The 7,333-nt window shown below is 38.4% G+C and overlaps 1 long non-coding RNA gene across 1 annotated transcript; it reads left to right on the top strand.

Moving 5' to 3' along the window:
* Positions 1-49: 49 nt before the first annotated feature.
* On the top strand, positions 50-1,801 carry LOC134656417 (uncharacterized). Its single transcript, XR_010097516.1, has 2 exons — positions 50-312; positions 897-1,801. It is a non-coding gene; the product is annotated as an uncharacterized LOC134656417 (long non-coding RNA).
* The last annotated feature ends 5,532 nt before the right edge of the window (positions 1,802-7,333 follow it).

Genomic DNA, 7,333 nt, shown 5'->3' with positions numbered 1-7,333 from the left:
CCTTTAGAGATGCTGTATTGACGGAAGTATGTTAGTCCTTTTCAACTATGAGGGCGAGACCCTCGCCGAGATCCTCAAGGCCTCCAACCAGTCCCTCGCCTCCATTATCAACCCCCTAAAGTACACCACGCTCAAATGCCTCGCCGCGCGCACGGTCAAGAACTACAAACTACCCTACAGACATGTCGTGCCGCAGTGCTTGCATTCTACCATTATCAACCATTGAGCGAACCGAAGCTGTGAGTATCGGCTACTTTAATGCGGAATTCTGTACATTAGCAGCCTTTAGAGATGCTGTATTGACGGAAGTATGTTAGTCCTTTTCAACTATGAGGGCGAGACCCTCGCCGAGATCCTCAAGGCCTCCAACCAGTCCCTCGCCTCCATTATCAACCCCCTAAAGTACACCACGCTCAAATGCCTCGCCGCGCGCACGGTCAAGAACTACAAACTCCCCTACAGACATGTCGTGCCGCAGTGCTTGCATTCTACCATTATCAACCATTGAGCGAACCGAAGCTGTGAGTATCGGCATAGAGAAAAAAATACATAAGAGTGCTCACTCCATACATCAGTTTTAGTACCAAAAAGACTATTAGCATCTAGCATCGAGTAGCGAAACTATCAGTACGGCTACTTGACAATAGATGTAGCACCGACCGGAAAGTCTTATGCTGTTGAGATAAGACTTTCCGGTCGGTGCTACATCTATTGTCAAGTAGCAGTACTGATAGTTCCGCTACTCGATGCTAGATGTAGACACTGAAATTAATAGTCTGAACTGATGTATGGAGTGAGCACTCTTGTCTTACTATATTTCTCTATGGTATCGGCTACTTTAATGCGGCTCGAATTCTGTACATTAGCAGCCTTTAGAGAAGCTGTATTGACGGAAGTATGTTAGTCCTTTGTCTAGTGACGATGATTCGATGTATTAAACTCCTGTATATGATCTCGTGACCGGTTAAGAACTCAATTTGACCTTAATGGTGTTGAATACCGATGCATCACAAACTTCCGATGAAATAGGTACCTAACACATTTTAATTTAATTTTGGTGATTTCGATAATACAATTTGAGTTTCAAATGTATGCACGTGCACGGTCGTACAGAGGTGTATCATTGAATTGTTTTTTACACGACATTTATATTGTGATTTTATTTGTAGTTATGGGTAGATGGTGTTCCGGTGTCTATACAAGTATACACTGTACATGTTATGTCTCTGAGGCTACCCGATCCACTTACATAGCGGAGTCATTCAGTCAGTCACCGATTTATCACTGTATTTAATATATCGATTTGAAAATTATCAGATCAATATTTATGATTTATATCTTCACAATGCGGGTACAAGGTTCACATTTTTAATTCATATTTTATTTTATATTAATAGATTTTTGGTTCAATGCAATACTAGGGGAATAATATGAAATTACATAACATTATAATATAAAATTGATGTGATTGATATTGTAATATTTTTATCGTAAATATTACTGTCGCTATGGGTCGATATATAGCTAAAATATAATGTTGTATGTACAGATTTTAATTAATATTAGCTTGGCCGTAACACAGAAGTTATTTAAAAGAACCATGGAAATATTTTCTTTGAACCCACATTATTCTTCAGTTGTGCTGTAAAGTTCAATAGTTTTCTAAAGAAACAATTGACCGTAACAAAATATGTATATTTTTTGTGTTTGTTGAATGTTATGTGTAAAAAAATTATAAAGCTCAATTTAATACTGGGTTGCTCAAAACGCACCATAATCGAGGCTACTTACGTGTGAAAAATATTCAATATTATCTTGTCTTGCCAACGTAGAAAACCGTGTTTATTTGAATGTCTATTATATTTTGGAAAACATTTGAAACAATTTTGAATGGACAATTATAATGATTAATGTAAAATTGATAGACAACGTTTCAATGTACCGTATCAAGTGCTTACCACCAGGAAGCCAGCGGAAGAATTAGTTGCAAAAATATCTACACGACTAACATCTGACAACAACTCTATTGCGCTGACAATAGAGGCTTTTTTGTGGGTAGATACTTTTGCACCTGACTGTACATAACTTATTTTTGTGCTTTTATACTTTACAATGATAATTGTCATAAAAATGTCCATGGTCCATACTTGTCCATATTTAGATAAACTAATTATACGAGCGCTTGTAAATGTATATTTCTGTGTAAATTTAATTCCAAATGGGGACTTAAATAAGAGGTATGTTAGAGAAATACGCATTTAAACTAGTGGTGTCGTGGCAGGCCACAACCACCAAGCGAGGACGCTTCATTACTTTTTACGAATTTACATTTCAATTGCCGTACAGTTTTGAACTCTGTCGTAATGTACGAAGGTGTCATTTGCATGTCACTTCGTCACTCATAGTCGTATTAGATTGGCGGTTTAAAAAAAACTCAGGCAAAAGGTAACGAAAGTCGGGCAATACTAGGGTTTAAACAAATATCAATGATTTTCATTATACAAGCAGCAACACTCTTTTAACTGTCCATTGGTGGACCTTATGCTTTATGTAATAAGGTTTACAAGATGTCAGTTGTCCGTCGCTTTCAAGCTGGCCCCGAACGGCTTATCCTTTGTCTTGTTGTGTTTGTATTGTTAAGTAAATCGGCACGTGCCACTCCCTGCATAAAAAATGGTTCAATAACCAGTTAAAGTCTTCAGTCAGTAGAGTCACTCAGGTGCCTGCTTACCCTTTTTTCGCAGGTAGCGGCACGTGCGGTTTTACTTAACACAATAGACAAAGGATAAGTCGTTCGGGGCCAGCGTCCAATCTACGAACTATAACAGTGTGGGTGATGGTATGTGGGGGTGAATGGGAATTTCTCGCTACTATATACTTTATAATAATTATAAAGATTGATTGTCAACTGACAGTGTTACCTTTTGTTTTAGTTTAGAAGTACACAGCTGATTGTTTGTAAAATGTAATGACCTTTTTTCTCATCCCACTGCCAATATTCATAAATGCTTTACTACACTCTCTCATTGACGATTAAAGAAATATCTCGGAGTCAGTAGTAACAATCACTGAACATCATTTAACATTATTAGCTTTAAAATAGACACTCGTCATATCAAGTCAAAATCAGAAGTGACTGATATGGTCTAGACAATTTTATCAGCTAGAACTCAAGTAATAGCAGGCGTGGCTCACTCCGCGATATCGTCGCTTTGCTACAGGTAGCTAAAAGTACATCCGTTCCACACCAATTTTGGTGGCTAGCCATAAGCTGCGCGTGGCGCTGTCGCCACCTAGCGGCCATATCTGTCCTGATCGTGACAGACGCGTTTTGTTAGAGAGTGAGTCTTCTGTACCTAGTACTATTATTTATTCTGTGGTAATAACTTCTTTCAAAAATTTGTCTCACTATCAAATTGACATGGGAAATTGTTGGTTTTTGCCCATAGATTTCTAGTTTAGGGTGGTATTCCACCTGTCCAATGTGTATTTGCGTCTCGCAGTTTTCTTAGTCAGAGAGTGAGACAGGTGTGGTTGGTCTGACGAGTGTATGAAAAGCCCTTTGATAGATCTCGGGCCAAGTGATAATCGCTTTTAGTTGAAGTTCTCATTGTAAATGACCGCCGTGCTTGCCGCTCGCCAACAGAGAAAAGTACGCCACTCTCTTACAAAAATGTTTTAGATACAATAAGGGTTATAAGAAAATACTTCAAAATTGGATTACTTTTCTCTTGTTACCATGAACGTACCCCGTCTCTTTCATAAGCAGTACGTTGGAAGAGTAGCGCGTCTGGTTGACTAGTCCTCCTATTTTAATTACATTCATAAAACTATACTCATTTTTTTACATAGTTTAATCAACGGATCATTAAATTTGTAACGAATTGTAAAAACAAATTAGTGTAAGTAGACGATTAGAAATTAATAATGTTGAAATTGGTAATGATTTAATGATTATATTTAGATGGGTCAGCCATTGGAACTGAATGTAGATACAAATGATATGAATATGATAGTTACGTGTTAGCGCAGTCCACTGTTAATCGTAATGCGCGTATTTCTCATAGTATATTTTGAACTTAGTATACATTGCGTGATTACGTACTAGTTATTTTTTGATGATATTAATAAAAATGCTTTAAAATAATCGCTGTTTTTCTTGAAACTTGCCCCGTTGGCCAGCTAGTGCGTAAAATATCTGTAAAGATAATATTTCTGCGTGCTTCGCTGTGCAAGATGTTATTGCAGGAGACTTACATCAGCATAAACTGAATCAGACTGTATTTACGATGTCAAAAGTGTTACTTATGATATGACATCGTCATCGTATACTTATTGTTGTTACTTGGCTTTTGGCATAGAGAAAAAAATACATAGAGTGCTCACTCCATACATCAGTTTTAGTACCAAAAAGACTATTAGCATCTAGCATCGAGTAGCGGAACTATCAGTACTGCTACTTGACAATAGATGTAGCACCGACCGGAAAGTCTTATCTCAATAGCATAAGACTTTCCGGTCGGTGCTACATCTATTGTCAAGTAGCAGTACTGATAGTTCCGCTACGCGATGCTAGATGTAGACACTGAAATTAATAGTCTGAACTGATGTATGGAGTGAGCACTCTTGTCTTACTTATTTCTCTATGCTTTTGGTCACGATGTTTATATTAACCTTTTCCACGCCGTGTCAAACACAAAAGCTGTCTCTCAGACGCCACATCATTGAAGTGTCAAAACTGAAGTTGAACTATGTATATGCACGTAGGTCGATGTTGCTCTGTGGTGTGTGACCGATCAATCGTTCTTTGGCGTTGAACCTACGGTGCGGATATATCGGTCATTGGCGTCCAAAAGGTTAATAAAGACATTCAACGCCACCTAGTTTAATTTCATTGTACCTACTCTCTTATCATAGGCCCCTACGCTTCGAACGACATCTATTCGACGTCGACGGTAAGTATATTGCTAATGGTATTCACTAGATGGCGCCATTGGTACGTAATTGTGAAAATGTTAGCTTAGCTCTTTCACTACGCGTTTTTAGGGTTCCGTACCCAAAGGGTAAAAACGGGACCCTATTACTAAGACTCCGCTGTCCGTCCGTCCGTCTGTCACCAGGCTGTATCTCACGAACCGTGATAGCTAGACAGTTGAAATTTTCACAGATGATGTATTTCTGTTGCCGCTATAACAACAAATACTAAAAACAGAATAAAATAAAGATTTAAGTGGGGCTCCCATACAACAAACGTGATTTTTGACCGAAGTTAAGCAACGTCGGGCGGGGTCAGTACTTGGATGGGTGACCGTTTTTTTGCTTGTTTTGCTCTATTTTTTGTTGATGGTGCAGAACCCTCCGTGCGCGAGTCCGACTCGCACTTGGCCGGTTTTTTTTTTCATTCTAGATGAAGAGCTATAGCTATACCCCAAGACGGATATAATATACAATTTGAGACCACAAACCTCTCAAGGTACCAAGTTGGCTGAATTACTAGATCCGAGAACAGCTGTTTATCGGTGGCGGCCAGGGAAGGGATTTAAAATCATTTGACCTATCAAGACGAATCTATTACACATTTTATACATCAAATCTGGCACAGTAGGTAGCTAGTTTAATTTCGACGCTGCGGTGGAACATAGGTAGGTTACTACTAGACAAACTTAACCGCGTATCCACACATAAATAGGTACCTTTACATAAGCAATAAGTAGGTATGTAGTTCATAAGTAGGTAGACCTTATAGCCTAAATTGCTAACAGAACTCAAATGTCTCAAATAGACACCTGACATCCAAGATAGATGATATTTCTAAGCTAAAATTATAACTCAAGTTTATTTTTCTTCGTGAATTGATTGTTTCGTTTTATTTTATTTTGGTAAGGAAAGATAAATGAGAACCCAAATCTGTACGACGCGGGTACCGAAAACGCCCTATTTATATAAACCCCTTGACACCTAACAGGTAACAACAGCGAGTCCAGCCAACCCCCAACACCGTCCATTTGTAAGTATAACAGCGCGTTCATTTGTCACAATTACCGCCGAGGCGGAATAACTAGCCAGCCCTCTTGTTATCTGCCCATTCTCTTGCTCATACATTTTTATGAGCGTTTCATTTTATCCACCCATGTCTTGGCGATTTAATACGAGCCCTGGTTTACGGTGTGGTTGTTTCTTGAATATGATTAAGAGGTTCATTTGCGCGTTTCGCACTGTTTGTATTTATTTGCAATACGCTTTTTCAGCCATCCGAGAATAAATGGTGAAAATGAAATAAGTTACCCCTATCTAACTTGCATAAATTATGGGCACTGTACCTAAACTATTGCAACTAATAAAACATGTCCTAGATCAAGTGGCAAGTGCCCATACGAAGAAATCATAGCTGAGTCCTCTATGTCCTATGGTTCGAAGTCACAAGTACCATGGTGTTTTTAATATCCTCCCTAAATGTATGGCGTGCTAGCTTGCGATGAAAAAGCAGTTGGTAAAAAGCAAGAGAAGTAAGTTGGTAAAATGTAATCAACGCTTTCTGCACGGCCAGCGGCGGTAGCACGTTCGTATTTTTATCGCTTGTCACCATGCCTGTCACGTTCTAACATATATGTAAGTGCGAAACTGACGGGCATATAGTGACAGGCGATAAAAATGGAACCGTGCTGCGCCCGCATATCAGCAGAACAGCGCCTTTCTAAGATGTAAAGTGTCAAAGATGTGCTGGAGGACTCTTGCTTAATTATTTATAGTAAGTACCTATCAATATTAATCAGAAACTTAAACGGTCCGATTGTAAAACCTATTAGTAGGTAAGATGTCTCCTACTTACAAAATAAGTGTTCGTAAAATGCGCTGTGATTATACGAGGTTGTTTTGCGTAATGAGGGTCGGCGGGGCGAAGCGGACTTACCGTAACCCGCTTACCGCTCCTCTACTAGTGAGGAGCGATATTCGATAAAGAAGACAATTGATGATGGATATATTTCAATATATAGCTACTTGTATCAATGATTACCTACTTATTGATTAACTCAAATTCCTGTCTGGGGTTGAGACATGTTCCTAAAAAAACCAAGCAAGCATAATATGTACAAATACAAATACAAATAATTTTATTGAGAAAAGTATAGTACAGTGGTTGCTCTTAAAGACTAATAATTTATAAAGACAAGTGATTTACAAATGCCTGAACTAGGATTCCCTGTGTTTCAGGCAGCAAAGGACAATATTAATTATTTATTACTTATTCACTTAATTATAAACTATAGGTATGGTACACAATATAAGTCTTATTACCTAAACAAAAAGTGGATTCTTAAGTTCCATTAAATAT

This window comes from Cydia amplana, chromosome 18, assembly GCF_948474715.1.
Source record: "Cydia amplana chromosome 18, ilCydAmpl1.1, whole genome shotgun sequence".
Taxonomy (NCBI): domain Eukaryota; kingdom Metazoa; phylum Arthropoda; class Insecta; order Lepidoptera; family Tortricidae; genus Cydia; species Cydia amplana.
This window is presented reverse-complemented; position numbering and strand designations above follow the sequence as displayed.